Source organism: Callospermophilus lateralis, chromosome 18, assembly GCF_048772815.1.
Source record: "Callospermophilus lateralis isolate mCalLat2 chromosome 18, mCalLat2.hap1, whole genome shotgun sequence".
In the NCBI taxonomy this organism is placed as follows: domain Eukaryota; kingdom Metazoa; phylum Chordata; class Mammalia; order Rodentia; family Sciuridae; genus Callospermophilus; species Callospermophilus lateralis.
In genome coordinates, this window is record NC_135322.1 from 13,326,754 (window position 1) to 13,349,036 (window position 22,283).

A 22,283-nucleotide genomic window follows, 5' to 3' on the forward strand; every position below is an offset into this window, starting at 1 on the left:
TTTTTGAAATTCTGTTAAAGTAAAAAATCAAGTCTTACGTTTAGTAAAGGACAAATTTCTATTTACCATGGTCCCTTTAAATTACTTTCGTCAAATCTCACAACCAGCTAGAGATAACAAATCTTTTTTTATCATTTAAATACTTGTACTATTGTCTATAATTTACACTAATGATATTATGATTTATGCCAGCTTTTCATTCAATGTTAAAACATTAAAACAGGGGGAGGAACAAGACCCTACAGGCACATAATAGATCTTACAAAATATTTTAAATTTTTTTCTTAATTGTAATGTTGCGTCTTACTGCTAATGAACATGATCAATAAATTAAATCAAATTTCAAAAGAGAGAGTTTAAACCAGTCATCATTAAAATGACTGAAAATCCTGGCTCAGGAAGGTAAATTTCCACCTGCAGAGTTCATAGCCATGCAGCTTCACAGGCTTGTCAGCCAAGTAAAAATTATGAACAAACTTATATGGACCCATTTCTTAGGTCCACTTTTAACATACATTGCAATGTGTACTGGAAAGTCCACCCATGTAACTAGATTACTTGTACTGACTGTAATGGTCAGTTATACCTATATGTTGATCCTACGGTAAACAGGCTGTCTGGGAGTATTTTCTGAGCAAAAGACATCATATGAGAAACTTAAATAAGCTGATTATGCTGATCCTTAGTAATTAAGATTATATATCTGGACAATTGTCCAAATAGAAAGATTGTTGAAATATAACTTTCCTATAAAGGCCAGTTAGTTACATAAAATATCCACCAATGTATTATTGCCCTACTCATTCTACAATAGAAATTGGCACCTTTTCTAAGTGGATGGATATGGGGGAAAAGGTACACTCATACACTGCTGATGGGACTGCAAATTGGTGCAGCCAATTTGGAAATCAGTATGGAGATTCCTTGGAAATCTGGAAATGGAACCACCATTTGACCCAGCTATCCCTCTCCTCGGTCTATACCCTAAAGACTTAAAACCAGCATACTACAGGGACACAGCCACATCAATGTTTATAGCAGCCCAATTCACAATAGCTAAACTGTGGAGCCAAGCTCAATGCTCTTCAGTAGAAGAATGGATAAAAAATATGTGGCATATATACACAATGGAATATTTCTCAGCAATAAAAGAGAATAAAATCATGGCATTTGCAGGTAAATGGGTGGTGTTGGAGAAGATAATGCTAAGTGAAGTTAGCCAACCCTCTCCCCGAAAAAGAAAAAACAAATGCCAAATGTTTTTTCTGATATAAAGAGGCTGACTCATAGTGTGGAGTAGAAGGGGAAGTATGAGAGGAATAGATGAATTCTAGATAGGGCAGAAGGGTGGGAGGGAAAGGGATGGGGCAGGGGATTAGCAAGGATGGTGGAATGTGATGGACACCATTATCCAAGGTACATGTATGAAGACACAAATTGATGTCAACATACTTTATATACAACCAGAGATATGAAAAATTGTACTGTATATGTGTAATAAGAATTATAATGCATTCCACTGTCATTTATTTTTTTAAATCAATAAAAATGCTCTAGAAGCCACTGTAATGAATAATGCAAATGAGCTCCCTGCTCTATGGTTTGTGGAAAGGCTTAAATGCCATGCCAAATAAAAATGTCTGTGTTACTATGCCCAAATGCAATGCTTCACAATAAAATTGGGAAAAGATTAAGAATCTTCTGATGAGTGTTGGCAAAGTAATAACAATAAACTGGATCTTCCGAAGTTAATTATGTTATTGAAATGATATTTTCTATTAACTTCTTTTGTGTTTCAATAGTAGATCATGATAATCTCAGACCAAGAGTCTGGTGACTGAAAGATATAATTCCCTAATTGCCTTTTATTTATATTAAGAAAAGGGGAAGCTGCTACATAGGAACCAAGCACCTCTTAGTCTTGAGTGATGAGAATGTGAAGCTGTGGCAAGCCAGCCATGGGCTGTGTGTGTGAACTATGAGCATTGAGCACACAGGGTGGACTGAACCCATGTTGCCCCTCTCTTTGGGTGGGCAACAGTAAGAGTCTTTTAGCTTGCTCTGCCTATGATCCCCACACAGCACATGAGATGAGCGTGGCCTTCCTAGATGTCAGTCAACTTGCTGACAGCAAGGCTAGACTCAACCCCCTGAAACCAGATCCCTTGGCTTATTTGAATGGCTTCTCCCCAATAAAAGGGTTCATGCTCCTCATTCTATTTTTTTTTGCCTGCCTTGCCCCCCTTGTGGGAACTGTAGCTGAAAAGCAGTTACTGAACTCAAAGAAAAGTTACTTTCTGTGTCTGTGTCTTTATTTAGTCCCCAAATTCACTGATTGGTTTAGTCATGTGATACAACAGGGAAGAGAGAAGCTCCCAGTAAAAATTCACAGGAAGAGTGGAAGAGGAGCTGACAGAGATTGGATGTTGGTTGGAGGAAAGCAGGAAAGAAAATAGACAAGAGAGGGGGAAGAATATGAACAAAGAGAAAAAAGTTAAAGACATAAGAGTACAACAAAAATGCAAAACCCTATTCATATATCATTGTCCTCCACACACTGATGCATAAAAAAAATCCTGTTCCAAATATGGTAGAGAGATTTAAAATAAAATAAAATAAATCTTTCTGGAAAGTTGAACTGTCTCTGTCAGTTTTCAGCCCTGTCTCTGACATCTCTTGGGATCACCAAACCCAGATCAGCCATCATAAAACCCAGACTCTATCCCACCCATCTGGGCTTCCACAGGCTCAGCCACGCTGCAATCCCAAGATCTCAATGCTGCTTCTACTTGCAGAGAGACTACCAGGGATACACTCATGTAAAGGAGCAACCTCAAGATGCAGCAGCAAGACAAGCGCCACCAGCACTCTCAGCCGGAAGACCCCAGGCTCCTCCAAACCCACATGCACCCCCACACTGGACCTGCAGGTCCCAGCTGGAGGACCCAGACAGAAGCTCTTGTGGTAAACCTGCTGGCACCCGAACCCGGGCCCTGGCTGGTATCCCAAAATATGTGTAGCCACTTACAACCAAACCTGTAGTCTCCTCTGAAGCAGTCCTGCAGGCCGTGGAAGCAGAGGTACTAGCGGTGGTTGCTGTCAGCCGGCAGCGGATCAGCAGCAGCAGCTGCAGCAGTAACTGCCACTGCAGCTGTGGGGGCAGCATCACCAGGCCATCCCCAGGGGTCAGCAATGTGTCAGCTTCAGTTACATCCAGCAGCACCCAGAAAGAAGACCTCCAGGCGACCACAGGCTAACAGCAGCGGAATCAAAGGCAGTAGCCATGGCGGCTGTGGTGCAGGCGGCAGTTGATTGACGGGAGACTTCCGGTTCGCAGCGACCACTGTACAGAAGCTCCGGAAGTAGTTCCCAGGAAACTGAGGCCGTTTCCAGAGAAGAGACTTCTGGGCACAAATGCCATGACTGCGGCAGCGGACCCCCCCCCTCCTTTTTTTTTTATATGGCCTTTTGATGAATAATACCTGTTTCCTCTTTGGAGGAGGCAAAAAAAAAAAAAAAATAGGGCAGGCATTGACAGTCACAAGCATAACATTACATTTCCAGTAACAGACACCCACCTATGAACAAGGAGTCTGATTTTTTTTTCTTTTTGGATTTCCCACAGCTGGGCTACAACAGCAGAACAACGTTATTCTAAGGATGAAAACATTCACAGAGTTTTGTGTAAGTTTAGCAAACAAAGCAGTAACCATATTTTCCAGAGTGCTTCCCCATGAGCCAGAAGCGGTTGAGCTGAAACTGTTAATGATTTTGTATCTCCCCAAGTCACAGGAGGTCTAGTATCTTAGGGCCCTCTTGTAGTGTTTCTTCTCTTTTGAGAAAGGTGATCATCTTTTGGTTCAGTGGAATCCTCCTCATCCAAGGTCAAAATGGAACTTGGGGATTGGGTTGTGAAGTTCCTGAAGCCAACTCATAATTGACAGGTCTCATGCATGGAGCTGGAGTCTAAACAGGACCTGTTGGTGTAAGCATAGCAGTGTATCCTGTTCCCCATGTGATCAGAGGTGTAGGGTCTTCTCATTCTGGGTCTGGTGGAACCCTATATTTTACATAAATTTTTGGTAATGGCTGTTTGGGAATAAAATGTCTACCTAAGGCAGATGACCAATTGTGAGTATTGATTTTGTATTGCATGTTGAGTGCATTAATTATAAATAAAACAATATGTAAGGCATTATTAACATGAGAGTGGCTAGGTCCCCTTTTTGGTTTTTAAGAGTACAATGTGCTCGTTCAGTTTTCATTGATACTCACTCTGAGTTTATTTGGGCTAATGCTTATAGGTCTAAAAAAGCTATCTACTTGAATTTCTTATTTATTACTCTGCTTTGCCACTATGGACAAGCCTGCTCATTAAAAACAGATGATGCCCCTGCATATACATCTTGTGCTTTTACACAATTTTGTAACAAATGAAATTTATAATTTTAAATAATGAAATTCCTTATAATCCCCTCTCATCCAGTAAGTGCTGGGAGTTGAAATCCTCATGTGTGGAGAAGAACTCGGGGTCATTCAACAGGAAGCCCAGCATAAAGGTCTCATTAGTGCCATAGCAGGGAAAAGAAAGGGGGATTTGACATGATGAGTGGGTGATGAGACAGGGAGACAGGAAGGAGGTGGGGGGGGGGAGAAATTGAGACACAGAAAGCTTAAGACAGCCCAGAGGAAATATAAAAAGGAGCAACCATTGATAAGACTGTGGAGAGAAGACCAGACACTGTTTCCACAAACTTGAGGGACAAATGAGTAAAAAAGGAAAACTGGGGAAATTCAAGACACCATGTTTGCCTGCCCACATCCCCCCACTGTGTCCCCCTCACCATAGCCTTTGAAGAGGTGGTCAAAGGTGGCCTGCTGGCCTCTCCCACTGAACTCCTTAGCCTGATCCACCAGCACCTCCTTCACTGCATTATATCCATACAACACCACAACCCGGCAAGTCCCCAAGTGGATGGTGAACACAGGGCCATAGTGCCTGCTCATCTGTAGGGGGTGGATGGGAGTGGTTAGAGGGATGATTTCCTGTCCTGCTTTCTCATGTCAGGGTCCAGGATGCATTTCTTCCAGGCTCTGGTACTCAAGGAGCTAAAATCCCAAGATCTGGAATTTTCTGGCCAGGAACTGGCTGCTGAACCTGAAAAATCCCTGTGTTCTAAGAATCAGATGCATCCTGGTCAATCCTCTGCCACAATGCCACAGCGAGTCTGGGAAGCCCCCAAGCCCACCCAATTCCACCCACATCCTTGCCTGGTTTGACCTTCACAAGGCTGTTGTACATCTCATTCTTTTCCAGCTGCAGGTAGTTTCCAAGAAAGGGCAGTGGAGTGGGACGCAGCTTTCCCTGGAGACTCCTGTGCTTCCAGACTTCAACACCACTGCACTCAGGCAGTCCAGCAAGGCCACCAGAATCAACTCAAAGTCCAGCATGGTGCTAGTGTTACAGGTAGGTGATGATGGCTGGGTAGTTTGCACTTATATACTGTGGGATATAACTGTGGCCTTTGGTTCTGTTTATGCAGCTGTCTTCTTTCCTATTTGAGCAACTCCCTCCAACATGAACCTTGACTATTTTGGAGAGTGAATGAACTCCAGGTCAGCAGCTGATCCTGTGGTGTTGGACAAGCCTGGTAAACATTCCTTGCCAAAGCCAAGGATGTTATTAGCCTCGACTCTTGACTTTGATGCTAACAGTTATCAGATGTACTGGGACAATGGGAATCCTGTGTGTTAGCAATGATTTTCTTTAATCTCTTTATATGGAAAATGACATTGACTTGCCCTTTTCAATGTATACATTTATTTTTGGAGCATTTTTGCTTCATAGAGGAATGGAACAGAAGATAGAGTGCCAACATACCCCATTTCTCTATCCTCTTTTTGTTAACTTCTTGTCTTATTGTGATATACTTGTTACAATTGGTAAACCAATTTTGACATGTCATTATTAATCATAATCAATAGTGTTGAATATTGTACACACTTGATGACTCAGTTTTTAAAATGGCAAATTGTCATGCAGCTACCATTTCGGTATTATGAAGAATAGTTTCACTGACCTAAAAATCCCAGATGATCCACTTATTATCCTTTTCTTTCTCTTTTGAAACCCCTGTGGGACCCTTGATTCTGTGGGATCATCTTTAACAGACTCTCATTGGACACATCTGATGGTGGTTTATATGGTTGAATGAGTTCATGCAGAAGGGGTATTATGAGAGAAATGTGTCCCCTTAAAAAACATGTGTTCCAGTCCTAGTCCCTGGTACCTCAGTATTTGACCTTAACTGGTGTTATGGTTTCAATCTGAGGTGTCCCCAAAAGCTCTTATGTGAGACCATACCAGAACATTTAGAAGTGAAATGATTGGGTTTGGAGGACCTAATCAGTAATTCTTCCACTTGAATGGATTGACTGGGTGCTAACCATAGGCAGGTAGGGCGTGACTGGAGGAGGAGGGTCACTGAAGATGTGTCTTTGGAGATTATATTTTGTCCTTGTTGAGTGGGGTTTTCTTTCTGAAACCACAAGCACCAAATACACTTTTTCTTCCCTAAAATTTTCTTGTAAAGATCTTTGGTCACAATGGTAAAAAGGTGAATTAAAACACTTTAAAATTGGGTCGGGTCAGATGTCATTAAAATGAGGTCTTTCTATGGTTTTTCAAGGTGGCAGAATAGAGGAGGTTATTTTCCTGGCTGCTCTGTGGCGTAAAACCAATAAAGCAGACAGGCAGGTTGTCTACAAGGTGGGTGAATGAAAAACAGGGGTTAGGGACTGGAAAACTTTATTGGAATTTAAAACTGGACATTCAAAGTATACCAATCCTGAAGACATCGACAAATTTCTAGAGACATATGAACTACACAAACTGAATCAGGAAGACGCACACAATTTAAACAGATCAGTTTCAAGCAATGAAATAGAAGATGCCATCAAAAGCCTACCAATCAAAAAAGTCAAGGACCAGAGAGATTCTCAGCCAACTTCTACAAGACCTTCAAAGAATTAACACCAATGCTCCTCAAATTACTCCATGAAATAGAAGAGGAGGGACCCTTCCAAACTCATTCTACGAGGCTAGTATCACCCTGATATTAAAACCAAACAAACACACATCAAGAAAAGGAAACTTCAGACCAATATCCATGAGGAACATAGGTGCAAAAATTCTCAATAAAATTTGGCAAATTGGGCTGGGGTTGTAGCTCAGTGGTAGAGCGCTCACCTAGCATGTGCAGGCCCTGGGTTCCATCCTCAGCACCACATATAAATAAATAAATTAATTAAATAAAGGTATTGTGTCAACCACACTTAAAAAAATTGGTAAATTGCATAGAAAAATATTAAAAAGATAGTGCACCACACATGGGTTCATCCCAGGGATGCAAGGTTGGTTGAACATTCAGAAATCAATAAACATAATTCATTGCATCAATAGACTTAAAGACAAGAATCATATGATTATCTCAATGGATGCAGAAAAAGCATTTGACAAAATACAGCACCCCTTTATGTTCAAAACACTAGAAAAACTAGGGATAGTAGGAGCATACCTCAACATTGTAAAAAGCTATATATGCTAAACTCAAGGCCAACATTATTCTAAACAGAAAAATTGAAAGCATTCCCTCTAAAAACTGGAGCAAGACAAGATGGCTTCTTTCACCACTTGAGTGTTTTCTCTCTCTTTTTTTTTGTGGTGTTGGAGATTGAACTCAAGACCTTTAGCATGTGAGGCAAGCACTTTACCAACTGAGCTATATCCTCAGCCATCTCTCACCACTTGTATTCAACATTATCCTTGAAACTCTAGCCAGAGCAATTAGAAGAAAGTAAAAGGGATATGAATAAGAAAAGAGGACCTCAAACTATCCCTATGTGCTAATGACATGATTCTATATTTAGAAGACCCTAATAATTCAACCAGATCTTCTAGAACCCATAAATGAATTCAGCAAAGTATCAGTATATAAAATTAACCCCCATAAATCAAATGTACTCCTATAAACCAATGATGAATCCAATAAAACAGAAATTAGGAAAACTACCCCATCATAATAGCCTCAAAAAATATTTGGGAATCAATCTAAAAAAAAAAGAGGTGAAAGACTGCTACAATGAAAACTACAGCATGCTAAAGAAAGTAATTGAAAAAGACCTTAGAAGATGGAAAGCTCTCCTATGCTGCTGGATAGGTAGAATTAATATTGTCAAAATGGTATAATACCAAAATTGTTATACAGATTTAATGCAATTCCTATTAAAATCCCAATAGCACTCTTCATACAAATAGAAAAAAACAGTCATGAAATTCATTTGTACAATTAAGAGACCCAGAATAGCCAATGAAATCTTTAGCAAGGAGAGTGAAGCAGGTGGCATCACAGTATCAGAACTTAAATTATACTACAGAGTCATAGTAACAAAAATGGCATGGTATTGGCACCAAAACAGACATGTAGACCAATGGTACAGATTAGAAGACACAGAGACAAACCCACATAAATTCAGTTATCTCATGCTAGACAAAGGCACCAAAAACATTCATGGAGAAAAGATAGCCTCTTCAACAAATGGTGCTGGGATAACTGGAATTCCTTATGCAGCAAAATGAAATTAAATCCCTATCTCTCACCATGCATGAAATGCAACTCAAAGTGGATCAAAGGCTTATGTCTCTAGTGATTACAGAAATGCAAATGAAAACTACAGTGAGATTCCATCTCACTCCATTCAGAATGCAATCAAGAATGCAAGCAACAATAAGTTTTGGCGAGGATGTTGGGGAAAAGGTACACTCATAAATTGATGGTGGAACTGCAAATTGGTGCAACTACTCTGGAAGGTAGTATGGAGATTCCTCAGAAAACTTGGAATTTGACCCAACTATCCCACTCCCTGGTTTATACCCAAAGGTCTTAAAATCAGCATACTACACAGATGTAGCCACATCAATGTTCTTAGCAGCTCAATTCATAGTAGGTAAACTATGAAACTAACCTAAGTGCCTTTCAATAGATGAATGGATAAAGAAATTGTGATATATACACACAATGGAATGTTATTCAGCCATGAAGAAGAAAAATTATGGCATTTGTTGGTAAATAGATGGAGGTAGAGAATATAATTCTAAGAGAAATAAGCCAATCCCAAAGAACCAAAGTCTGAATTGTTTTCTCTGATATGTGGATGCTAATTCACAATGGGGGCGGGTGGCTAGGGAAGAATAGAAGTACTTTGGTTTAGACAGAAGGGAGTGAAGGGAGGGTGGGTGTAGGAATGATAGTAGAATGAATCAGACATTATTACCCTATGTGCATATATGATTATATGGCCTGTGTAACTCTACATCATGTAAATCCAGATGATATGTCAAAATGCTTTCTATGGTCCTACTGTCATGTATTACTAATTAGAACAACAAAAGGAAGCATATTGCCTATGGAAAAAATGCAGTCTTTCTGAAATAGAGTGTGCCTGAAATCCAGTATGACTGGAATCCTCCTCAGAAGGTGCCCATGTGAACATGGACACTTGGACAGTATGCTATGTGATGACAGAATGACAATAGGGGTTCATGTTTTCCCCCATCTCATTGATCACAAAACAGCAAATCGATGGAATCCAAGTTGCAAAGTATAGACAGTGGATATTGACAGGCATGACCATCATGGCTTGTTATGAATGTTGCAGGGTTGGGGGAACTTATTTCCCTTTCCTTGGTCTCATTGTATTTAAAATGGGCTTAGAGTTCTTTGTCTCTCTACGTGTGTGTGTGTGTGTGTGTGTGTGTGTGTGTGTGTGTGTGTTAGGGCATACATAGGTGTTTACCTAACCATACATAGAGTTCCCAGCTGTTCAGATTGTGCACTGGGCAACCATCCACTTCTAAAGGGATTGGCAGTGACTCCTTTGACAGCAGGCTGGAGATTCGGAAACACTGGGCTGAATCTTGCAGCTGAGCCCAGGACCACCAGATAGAGCCCCATTTCCAGAAACCATTATAGAATATGTGTTCCTGCATATCTTGAAGAAAGCATGCAGTCATACATTTGCACTCACATCTGTGCAAGAACACACACATACTCAGGGGTATGTGTGGATTCAAAGTTATCCTGGCCACATCTGAAAGCATTTTTCTTCCTTGAATGCATGGTGTAGAGTGCTGGGAGCCATCAGCCAAGTAGGTATGACAATTTCCTTGCCAGCGTACCCCCATGTTTCTTTAGTGGAAGGACTCATGGAAATAGGACATTTTGCAGGACATTGCATGTAAGGTGACCTTGCTCAAGGACCAGGGCGGATCCGTGTTTAGGGTGTTCCTGGTTTAGCATAATAGGAGATTAGGGTGTTCCCCCTTTAGAATAGGGCGGTTTAGCATAATAGGAGATTAGGGTGTTCCCCCTTTAGAATAGGGCGTATCCTGCTGCCTGGTTTCCTCTTGAGTTCTTAGGGTCAGACAGTATATTTTGGGAGAGAAGGCCAGGAGTAGGGGATTTGGGCAGAGTGTGGTTTGGGCAGAGAACATGGATTCCCCCAGAACGTGTTTGAAGACAGCCGGTGTGAGTTCGGGAATAAAGAATTGCTGTTTGAATCTACAAGCTGTGTGGTGACTCGTGATTTGTGCCCAGCCAGAGACTGCGGCATTTTGGTTGAAGGGCAGCCATGTAAACTAACATTTAAGCGATTTAAACAGAATCTAAACCTCGTTTAAAAGAGTGAAGCTGTAGGTGGTGAAAAAGTACATTTAAAAGTACAGTATAGATGATAATTAAAAGGCTTTAAAAGGTTAATTTGAAGGTGGTTAAGATGCCTTCATGACGGAGGATAGAAAATGCAAAAAGTTAAGACAACTATAAGATACAGATATTCAAGATAGAATTAAAACGTACTTATTAAAGGAAAAAGAGGGAATTGAAAAGGGGTATATACCCCCAAAGATAAATTTAAAATAACCCTTTTTACTCTAAACTTTTTAAATTTCGATTCATCAGGACTTAGTGCCGTGGAAAGGCATATGTACCCAAAAAATGTACACAAGCCTAAGGTACTTTGGAAAGATATTCTAACAGGACAATGGAAAGGTCCTGACCCAGTGATTGTCTGGAGTCAGGGTTCTGTTTTTGTTTTTCCACAGGGAGAACAGCAGCCGATTTGGATTCCAGAAAGACTAACTAAAGCAATTTCTACAGATCAAAAAGAAGATGATTTGACTCAAATCCATATCCAGAACTCCAGCTTGGCCATTCTTACATCTGTGACAGTGATTAACCAGGATGCTTTTTTCAATGTCTATTTTATTATTGCATTTTTCCACATCATAAGGTTCTATTTTATTTTTTGAGCTCATACAAACCTAGGTTAATGTTTTTCTGATCAGTTTTATTTTTTTGACTGTGGAGTTTTTAAACATTGCAATGGAGATTTCACCTAGGTAAAGCTACAAGGCCTTTATTATTATCTTATGTGTTGTATGTTTGTTTACATATTTGTGTTTTGTGTTGTATGTCTGTGTGTGCGTATGTCCATATTTCATACATGAGGAGCGCTCATGAGAAAATGGATCCAAATTATTTTTTTTATTCACGTGATTTAAATGGCTTAATTTAAATTAGGTAAACAACTGTTAAGGATTGTTTTTAAAGGTGGTTAACAGATCTGCTTGTTTACTAATTTAAATCAGGTAAACAGCTGTTAAGGATTGTTTTTTAAGGAGGTTAACAGATCTGTTTGTTTACTTTCACCTTTCCTTTTCATTATATTTAATAATTCTTTTCAGGATAATGTCTTTTTAGCATCATTGCCAGAATTCCTATCTTCATCCCAATGAATATAACTCAACAAGTATGCTCAATCAAGGAGCCAACTTACTTTGGGAGGCAACGGACTTTGGGAGGAGACGGACATATTGATAGATTCCTCCACTTTGAACCACTTGCAGAACTTGCCTGGACTATGTAACTACTTTTAGTGCAGCAAATTGTGGTAATGCTGGCATATCTTTGCTGAAGGTGTCACCAGTGATGCAATTTTTCCAAAGGAACTGTCAATTGGCTTGGTGTCGTGGCATTTCTGTATCCTCCTCCCTTCTGCTAGTGATGGTCTAAATTTGAGGGCCAATGGCTATATGCTGGACCGGTAGTCAATGATGGGTATGATCCAATTGCAGTGGTATCAACCTAAGACAGGAGGCTGACGCCTAAAGGTCAGTTGCCTAAAGGTCAGTTTTCCGATGACAGGTAAGAACCATATGTTGAATTGGACAACCTACCAGGCACGGTCCTTAAGCCACATTAACCTCACTCCCCCACTGGCACCAAGGCCAAATTTGGGGGCCAACAGAGGTGAGGCAAAGAACCTCACCCCCCCACTGGTGCATAGACCTATCCACAAGTATGGCTGTATGCTGGACCGGTAGTCAGTGACTGGTATGATCCAGTTGCAGTGGTATCAACCTAAGACAGGAGGCTGACGCCTAAAGGTCAGTTTTCCAATGACGGGTAACAACCATATGTTGAACTGGACAACCTACCAGGCACGGTCCTTAAGCCACATTACTTGTTGTTTAATTATCAGAAGGGGGGAAATGCTGGGAGCCATCAGCCAAGTAGGTATGACAATTTCCTTGCCAGCGTACCCCCATGTTTCTTTAGTGGAAGGACTCATGGAAATAGGACATTTTGCAGGACATTGCATGTAAGGTGACCTTGCTCAAGGACCAGGGCGGATCCGTGTTTAGGGTGTTCCTGGTTTAGCATAATAGGAGATTAGGGTGTTCCCCCTTTAGAATAGGGTGTATCCTGCTGCCTGGTTTCCTCTTGAGTTCTTAGGGTCAGACAGTATATTTTGGGAGAGAAGCCCAGGAGTAGGGGATTTGGGCAGAGTGTGGATTTGGGCAGAGAACGTGGATTCCCCCAGAACGTGTTTGTAGATGGCCGGTGTGAGTTCGGGAATAAAGAATTGCTGTTTGAATCTACAAGCTGTGTGGTGACTCGTGATTTGTGCCCAGCCAGAGACTGCGGCAGTAGAGGCCTGATTCTAATTCCTTACTAATAATAAGACAGAGTGCCTTACCCTGTGGGGCACAAGGGTTTAATGTGCAAGGTGTGCTCAGGAGGTGGCAGTGTGGGCAAGCGTGGGTGGAAACAGCTGAGCTTCCTACCGGTGTTCTAGATCAACCCCTGGCCAGAGCTCTTCTGTTGTGTGACAATGTACTACGCTTCCCTGTGGCTTTTTATTTGGGGAACAGTGGCTTTAAATTCATCAAGGACTTCAGGCATAAGACCTGTGTTCAAGTACCTGCTGGGAACTATATTCTGCCAGGCCTCAGGCAGTGATGCTGTCTCAGCCTCAGCTGTGTCACTTGTAAACTGGGAAAGAGCAGAGTCCCCTCTGCATGGTTTATGAGCCTTCACGAGGATATTGTGGAATGATTTTAGCACAGAGCTGACGTAGAATTCTTGCTTAATGAATCATAGCTGTTATTATTATTGGTATGGTTCCCATCACAGTGCAAGGTTTCTCTTCCTCTCATCCCAGCTTTTAAAGATGTATCTCTAGCGAGGGGAGTAGTCTGTTCTCTTCTTTCACCACCCATTGGTCCTCTTCTTTCCCCTTCCTGATCACCAGTTGTCTTAGCCCGCCCCTCCCATTGGCCCCACCCCTGGCTCCTCCCCTAACCTTCATCCTACCCTTCACCATGACCTGGCCTAGCCCTGGTTCAGCATGGCAGGAAGCTCATGGTGCAGTCTGGTAGGGTCCTCATAAGGCTCAGGGATTTTGGAGAGATGTCTATGTCCTGGGGCGACTGTGGGGACTTGAAGCGGAAGTTCTGCAAGATGGTGGTGAGGAAGAAAGAGCTCCATTCTAGCCAGGCCTTCTCCCAAGCAGTACCGCTTTCCTGAAGAGGAGAGGAGGGAGGGGCCGAGGTGAAGCCAGCTCTCTGCAGCCTCACCCCAGGACCAGATCCCTGCTTTCTGCCAGGGTGGAGAGACTGCAGTGCTGTGGTCTGGGAGGCCTTCAGAAAGGCTCTAATACTCTCTGAGCCTCAGTTTCCCTCATACGTTAAGTGGGGTGATCTTGCTGGTCTGTAGCAATGGGAGGTGGAGGTGCTCCTTCCCCACAAATGCATTCTCAGAGATGGCTGCTGTACTGTCATCTCCTTTCTAAGAGACTGGGGATTTTGTGGAGTGTTCTTAAATAGTAGTCTGATTTGCTCTCAGCCTTGATTTTCCAAATCTGAAAGGGGTCTGTCATCCCTTCCCTCTGGTCTTGGTGCAGAAACTTGGTGCTGGGGAGTTCTGGGGAGTACAACTGTCTGACTAGAGGGTAGTTTCTTCCCAGATGGAGGAAGATGCTAGGCTGCACTGGGAGAGGAGCTGGGATGAGGGGGCCTATGTGGGTGTGAGTCCCCCGTCTCTTACCCATGGAAAAGGGCATGTCAGCATCAGTCTTCTTCAGCTGTCCCTTGTCATCCAGGAAGTGCTGGGGGTTGAAGTCGTCAAGTGTGGAGAAGAACTTGGGGTCATTGAGCAGGGAGCCCAGCATAGGGAACACTTCAGTGTCCTTGGCAGGGGGAGGAAGGGGACTTTATCAGAGGGTTCAGGGATGAGAGCACTGAGAAACATAAGTAGGGGAATCAGAGTGCAGGGGTGAAGGGAAGTGAGGTGAGGGAGTTGGGGTTCTGTGGCAGGAGCTTTGGGGGACATGAGGTTGATGTCTCTGAGTCAGGACGTTCAGGGAAGGTGGAGCCTGTGTGTCCCCTGTCTCTTAAGGTAGGAGTTTGGGGGAAGTGGAGGTTCATGTACCTTGAGACAGGAACTTTGAGAACACGGGGTAGAGCACCCTAAGGCCCAAAGTCTGAAGGAGACGTGGGGGCAGGAGCATTTGGGTGGAAGGCCGAGGGATGTGGTGATTGGGGAATTCCTTGAGAAAGTGGGAGAGGAGTTGGAAAGCTCCTAATGGGGAAGGGTTCTTGGTTCCCAGGTAGAATTTTGGAGGTTTCCTGGGGGATGGGACAGAGCAGCACCTTTCGAATGAGGAAGTGTCGAAATATGGTGTCCATGGTCACCCTGTGAGCTACACCCATGGGGGTAACGTTTCCAGATCTTTGGATCTCATGAATGCCTCTACAAGATGCCTCTGTGTAGGGTATCTTGGTCCTGTCCCCAAACCTGGGCTGCCAGTTCTTGCCAATCACCTGGTCAATCTCCTCATGGATCTTGGCTTGGAAAGAAGGTGAAATTGTTTAGGTATCCACGGGCCTCAGAGCAGGGATGATAGTTAAAATATGTAAAACTGTATGCACGACATGCACCTATGTATGACATGCAAATACAGTGTGCAAAACAGATGTCAGCCATAGGTATTGTTGTCCAAAACCTTATTGTCTGTTCATGTCAGAATCAGAGGGGAATCAGAAGGCAGGGTCTTAAGGGGTGGCCCTGGGAGGTGTGCATTTGGCATTGTGTGACCTTAGTAAAGATGCCATTTACAAATCAGTTTAGATAATTCCAATATTGTCACAAGTAGTGAGATATCACCTGACTTAATGTCCCCTGTATCTGCTCAGTAGGACGTGTCTGAGGTTCCCAGGGACCTGGGAGAGGTGGTTACTGCAGCATATCAGAAGGGTTTGGAGGATCTATGACCTCACTTCATTTTTCACCCAGCCTTACTCTCCACCTCTGCGTGCTTCATGAGCACCAGGAAGCTGAAGTACAGAACCCTGCTGGTGGATTCCACAGCCCCAAAGAAGAGGCTCAACATGGTCATTACCAGATTCTCCATGTAGAACTCTGTGTGGGGGTTATTCTTTTCCTGCAGGGAGAAAGGGATTTGAGTCTGAATCTGTTTATCACCTCCTTGGGGAAAGTTCTGGATGTTTCCTTGGACTCACCTCCCCTAGGTCCAGAGCTAAGGTGGGATGAAGGGACCTGGATCTGCCAGGGACTCTGCAATTTCTAGACTTTTGTCCAGTGTCTGCTGCTGGCTCTCTCTGACACACTCTTCTATTCCTTGACTGGCTGACTCTCTGTGCTTTCATGATCAGATTAGTTATCCCTTCTTCAATGGTAGAGTGTTGAGAGAAAGAGAGGGATAGAGAGAGAGTGTGAGAAAGAGAGTTAGAGATACCCACCTGGAGTGAATGAGAGGGAGACACTTTTCCTGAGACAAAGAATTCTAGTGACAGAATCCCATTTCCTCCCTGAAACACCTTGAAGCTTCCTATAGAGGAATCCACTTCCTAGATCCTTTGCACTTCAGATTCTAAAAAGTCCCATCTCCTCACTTCACAGACGGGTGACAGACACGAACTTGGTATAGGCCCCTCCTCCCCCAATATCCCTTAGTAAATCCTGGTCTCCCAGGATATCTGATAACGGGGAAAGAAAAGTTAGGACAGGGGTAAAATTAGAAGCTTTAGGGTTAGGGGGACACAGTTTGGGCCAGGTCCACTGCTTGCCTGTTGTGTGACCACTTATATTCTCTGGGATGAACTTTCTCCATTGGTAAAATTGGGGTCATAATCAAACCTCGTTCAAGAGCTGTTGTGGGTGCTAAGTAGGTAAATACAGTAAAACACATGGTAGTACCTGAACGGAGTAGTTCTGTAGAGGTGGTTGCTATTATGGTTTGTTCACCTATGTCCTGCCTTGTAAGGGCTCAGTAGATGGGATGTGGATGTTTGTTCACACTGCGAACTGGGAAGATTTTTCTGATGGTCCAGTTTGCATGGGCTTCTGCTCCCCTTCTTATCCTGATTTCCGGCTGCCTGGCTTTGGACCTCCCCACCCTGGGTGCTGGCTGCACCTCCTTCATGCAGATGAGAAAGGAATCGATGAAGTCCCGCTGGGAGTTGGGGTCTAGAGTGCGCTGGTTCTGCTCCACCTTCTTGGCCACGAAGTCCTCAAGGCCCTGCAGCTCCTTAAAGACCTGTTGCTGAGGTCCTGCCAGGAGCTTCATCACTGAGTAGAACATGTCAAAGAGCTGGAGGGGGGAAGAGGGGATGCAAAGGAATGACAACTGTCCACAGGCGGGGTCCAGTGGGAGTGGGATCTATGTGAGGACAGGGAATGCCTGGGATCGAGGCCTCTGCTCACGGGTTTATGAATTTAGGTGGGACCAGATGGGCACATTTAGATAATTTTCTATGAGGGTTTAAGGGTGAGGTTCCAAGAATTCAGTTAGGATGTATTTGGGCACCCATGCAGGTATTCAGATATTCAATTTGTTTGGGACACCATGTTTTGGGCCTTTCAGGTGGGGCTGAACCTATCAAAGGTGTTACTGTGGGGGCACACATGATCAGGTGTTTCCCTGTTCAAGGGGGCTTCATAAGGTGCACCTCCTTAAGGTATGTGAGCGGGCTGGGTTGGAGCACACTTATTGAATGTTTGGGGAGCAACATGTCCACATGTTTATTTCTTTGCTTATCCTGGTTGGAGTGTCTCTGCAGCTGTTCATGTATTTGAGGGGTTGAGTGGGGAGCAGGTGCCTAGATGTTCTGGTAAGCTTGTTTGGGACAGGTGTGTTGTTAAGGTCTGTAAACAAGTCTGGATGGTGCCTGGCATTTTGCCAGAGGGAGTAGTTAATGTTAAGGTCTGTAAACAAGTCTGGATGGCGCCTGGCATTTTGCCAGAGGGAGTGGTTTGTGAAGTAATGCCAGTGAGCCATTAAGTGTGGAGATTCCTTATTGGTTGACTGCTTTATCTATTTTATGTTAATTAAGATAAGCTGTGTGGAATGTATATATACCCCTCCTGTCCTACAATAAACGGCTCCTACTCCTGCTGTATCAATGTACACAAGTTGCTCATCCCCCCCCTCCCCCCCCCCCGTTAGTTTGCTGCAGCTGGACTGCGGCAGATGGTGGCTCGTTATGGGGAGCCCCGGGACACTTGGGGGTAAGTGATGAAAAAAAAAAAGCTGCCCATCCATAGATAGGATGGGAGCAAATCTGCTAGTCCCTAGACAGATAGGGCGAGAGGAAAGATGGCCATTTTGAGAAAATGGACAAGATTGATACAGTATGTTTGTGTCTTGTTTTGTCTTGAAATGTTGCATTGTCTTTGTGACAAAAATATGGAAGGGGTGAGAAGTAAATTACTAAGGGAAAGAAACACCCCAGTGGAACCAAGAGCAGTTAGGGCATGTGTTGATGGAAGCCCGGGAACTCTAGTCAGAAAGAAGAAAGTTCAGAGGAGGAAAGATTATCAGGAAAAAAGTTGCAGCAAAAGGCTATTACTGAATACTTTTCGTTACTGGAGGGTGCGTGAATTGGTGCAGCGGCTGCCACCTACCCAAGCCGGTCATGGCGCAGCAAGGATTTTCCAAGCAGCAGTTGCCGGCTCTTCCCCGCCCCCCTGCACGGGGGAGCGGGATGCCACTGCGAGAGCCCAAATCTAGACCTGACCTGGAGGCACAGTCTCACAGGCTCTTGCTCCCTGTGTCCGGAAGCAGTTTGAGTCCAGGACACTCCCTGGGACTCTCCCCAGGAGTTCGGGACACTCCTTGGACTCTCTCCTCTCTCCGGGGGCTATCTGAGGCTGCCCAGGATGCTGCAGGAAGTTTGATCATTTCCAAGGCCAGAAACTACAATGGTTCTCTCACACCTGAAAGCTAATGAGTAATGAGCACCATTAAGGCCTATTTCAAATGTAAAAAACCTTGAGATAATGTACTAAATTGTTCAGAAAGTTGTTTTCTTAGTGGAATACTACAGGATTTTCTTTAGCCATCCGGAGTTCCTGCCTTCATCCCAGTGCCAGTGAAGACAAAGGTGGAAGAATTTCCAGTGTTGCTGAGAACCAGACGAAACTTCGGCTGAGAAACAGACAAGACTTCCGAGCTGTTGCTGTTTCTGCTGCTACAGCTTAGGCTAGCTGCCTGCAGAACTTACCTGGACTGTGATTTAAGCTAGCTGCCTGCAGAACTTACCTGGACTGTGATTTTCCTGGACTGTGAGTTAATCTATTGAGACACTGCTTTACCTGGATTGAGACAACAAACTGTAATCTACAACAAATTGTAACTCAATATCTTTACAAATGGTGTCATTGCTGGTATAATTTTTCCAAGGGCTTCTTGCATGGAGCCATCAATTGGCTTGGTATTGTGGCATTTTGTATCCTCCCCTTCTGCTTGTAGCAGATTATTTATGGTGTTTGTGTAAAAACCACTATGGTTGTAATTTAAATTAAACAAAAGGGGGAAATGTTAAGGTCTGTAAACAAGTCTGGATGGCGCCTGGCATTTTGCCAGAGGGAGTAGTTAATGTTAAGGTCTGTAAACAAGTCTGGATGGCACCTGGCATTTTGCCAGAGGGAGTGGTTTGTGAAGTAACGCCAGTGAGCCATTAAGTGTGGAGATTGCGTATTGGTTGACTGCTGTATCTATTTTATGTTAATTAAGATAAGCTGTGTAGAATGTATATAGACCGCTCCTGTCCTACAATACACGGCTCCTACTCCTGCTGTATCAATGTACACAAGTTGCTCGTCACCCGCCCCCGCCCGCCCCGTTAGTTTGCAGAGGTCAGATGATGATGTTGTCCTGAATTTTGCAGCACCAGGTGTTCATGTGTTTAGGAGGAGCCTGAGGTGGTCCCTTGTTCAGGTTAAAGATGTTCAGAAAGACTAGAGAGTAGCATCCATTAGAGATTAAGATAGGTTGATGTGGGAACACCGGGCCGGGAGAGAGCTGAGTGGAGGGCATTTATCTTGGTGCAAGTTCTGTTTTGGGTGCATGTGTTGAAATATTCAGGTATTCAGGTGTCCTTGGAGACTGGGGAGTAGACACTTGTCCTGAGTTCTGGTGCAAGTGTTCGGTTGTCCAGTAGTGGTAGCTGGTTTTGAGGGAAGCTTTTTGGGAGAGGGTCTGATTCTGGGGTACTAGTCACCATGTGGGGGTGCAGTTAAGAGGTCTTGGTAGGGTTCTTGTAGGGCAAAACTGGAATAGGTCACCTGTCCCTTGGAGGAGGCTGAAAAATCGAAGATTCACCTCATCTTCTGCAGGATTGACAGGAATTGTTTGTCCCAAAGATAACAGAGCTAATGATGTTGGCAGCTGTTTTGTTCATGTAGAATGTAGGGTCAATGAAGGTGCCTGTGACATGGGGTGGGGTAGAAGAGAGAGTGGGATTGTATAATGCCTGTCTGATAATTTACGCAGGGTATTTCAGTGATGCACCAAACTCCAAGCATCAGGCCCCAGAGCTGGAAGCACAGGCGCCTTTGCCCAAATTTTCCCCAGTTCAGCAGCACAACAACAAGGTCCTGAGCCTCTGGTGTTCTCCTTCCCCTTCCTGAGCACTCTGGCATTCCCCTCTCACCATGTGTGTCCCTCAGGGCTTTGATGAGGAAGCCTGCGTCCTCCTGAATGCGCTCCTCAATTCTGTGCCCGTTCACACCAAAGTCCTGCAACATGACAATGCAAAGGCACCTGAGTGGCTTGGCAGGCTCCCAGTTGCTGAATGCCACACCTGGGGAAGGGAACACAGGGGAGGACAGAGGTCAGAGAGAGGCTGGGGCAGGCCACAACCCACCCCGGAGGAGCTCCTGAGAAGAAGGCAGTGGGACAAAGATGGATGCAGAGCAAAAGTGAGAGCATATAAGACTTTCCAACTCTGAGTCTGTGTCAGACACAACCAGGAGAGGAGAGCAGCTTGAAGTCAGACAGGAGAGAACTCGAAGGGGCCAGACAGGTGCATGTACAGAGATACAGAGAAACACTAATGAAGGGAAGGAGGGAGGTTGGAAATCAGAGAGGGCAGAGAAATGGGGAGATGATCATGGAGACCTGGAGGTGGATACAAATAAACATGTGTTCTAGACTGGCTTTGAGCACAGAGGAAAGTAGGGAAAGAGCAGGGAGAGCATTGGGTGAGAGGAAATCTATAGCCTGGAGTCTTTCAGAGAGACATTGTCTAAGATTCTTACAAAGGATAAAGAAAGGGAGGAAGAGGAAGAAAGACTCATGGTGAAACCAAGAAGCTCAAGATGAAAATATATATGAAAGATCAGATAAAGTTTGAGGAACAGAATTCAAATGAGGTCTCATGTGGTGCTAAGAGATGGATTTATGGAAAGAGGAAACATCTAATGAGGAAGAACAGCGAGACAGAGGGAGGGAGAGATTGGGACACAGAGGGTTAAGACAGCCCAGAGGTCAGCACAGGGAGGGGCAGCAATGGACAGTGATGTGGAGAGATCCGACAAAGGACTCCCACAGGCTTAAAGTGCAAGTGAGGGGTGGCAGGGACATCTCAGGCCACCATGCATACCTCACAAGTTTCCCCCATGTGCTGTCCTCTTACCATAGCCTCTGAAGAGGTGGTCAAAGGTGGCCTGCTGGCCTCGCCCACTGAACTCCTCAGCCTGATCCACCAGCGCCTCCTTTACTGCATTGTATCCACACAACACCACGACCTGGTGAGTCCCCAAGTGGATGGTGAACACGGGGCCATAGTGCTTGCTCATCTGATGAGCATGGGTGGCAATGGTTAGAAGAGTCAGGACCTGAATTGGTCTGGTTCCCTCATATCAGAGGTAGGGATCCATTTTCCCAAGCTCTGACGTCAGATGGCTGAAATCTCAAGGTCTAGTCTTTCCTGACTAGGACTGGCATCTGTACCTTAAATGTCCCCTGGTCTAAGATTCTGACTCATCATGGTCAATCCTGTGCCACAGAGACCAAGTAAAAATGGGATGCCCCCATGCCCACCCCTTTCCCCCCATCTCCCTGGCTGGTGGCACCTTCATGAGGCTGTCATACATCTGGTTTGTGTCCAGCTGCAGTAATTCCCGATGAAGGGCAGTTGGGTGAGTTCTGGAGGCATCTTTCTCCAGAGGCTCCTCTGCTGCCAGGCAGACTTCAACATCACTGTACTCTGTAAGGCCAGTAAAGCCACCAGAAGTAACCCTGATTCCAGCATGGTGGCAGTTGGGGGAACCAGGAGGTGCTGATGGCTGGGGTGCTTTGGCTTTACTCCTGGGGCTGGAAGGATGAACTTTGGTCTTGTTTGTATAATTGTTCACCTCACCTCCCAACCACATCCTCGAACATGTACCTTGCCAAGATTTCAACACCCATAGACGGGGGGAGGAGGAAGAGGAGGGGGAGGAGGAGGAGGAGAGAGAGAGAGAGAAGGAGGAGGAGGAGGAGGAGGAGGAGGAGGAGGAGGAGGAGGACCTCTGATAAGGGTCATATGTACTGCAATTCCATGCTTAATTCATAGCAATTAAAGTGGAGGTACCTGA

At 44.3% G+C, this 22,283-nt stretch overlaps 1 pseudogene; it reads right to left on the reverse strand.

The window, feature by feature from the left end:
- Positions 1-13,744: 13,744 nt before the first annotated feature.
- LOC143383167 (cytochrome P450 2A13-like) lies at positions 13,745-21,958 on the reverse strand (annotated as a pseudogene).
- Positions 21,959-22,283: the final 325 nt, after the last annotated feature.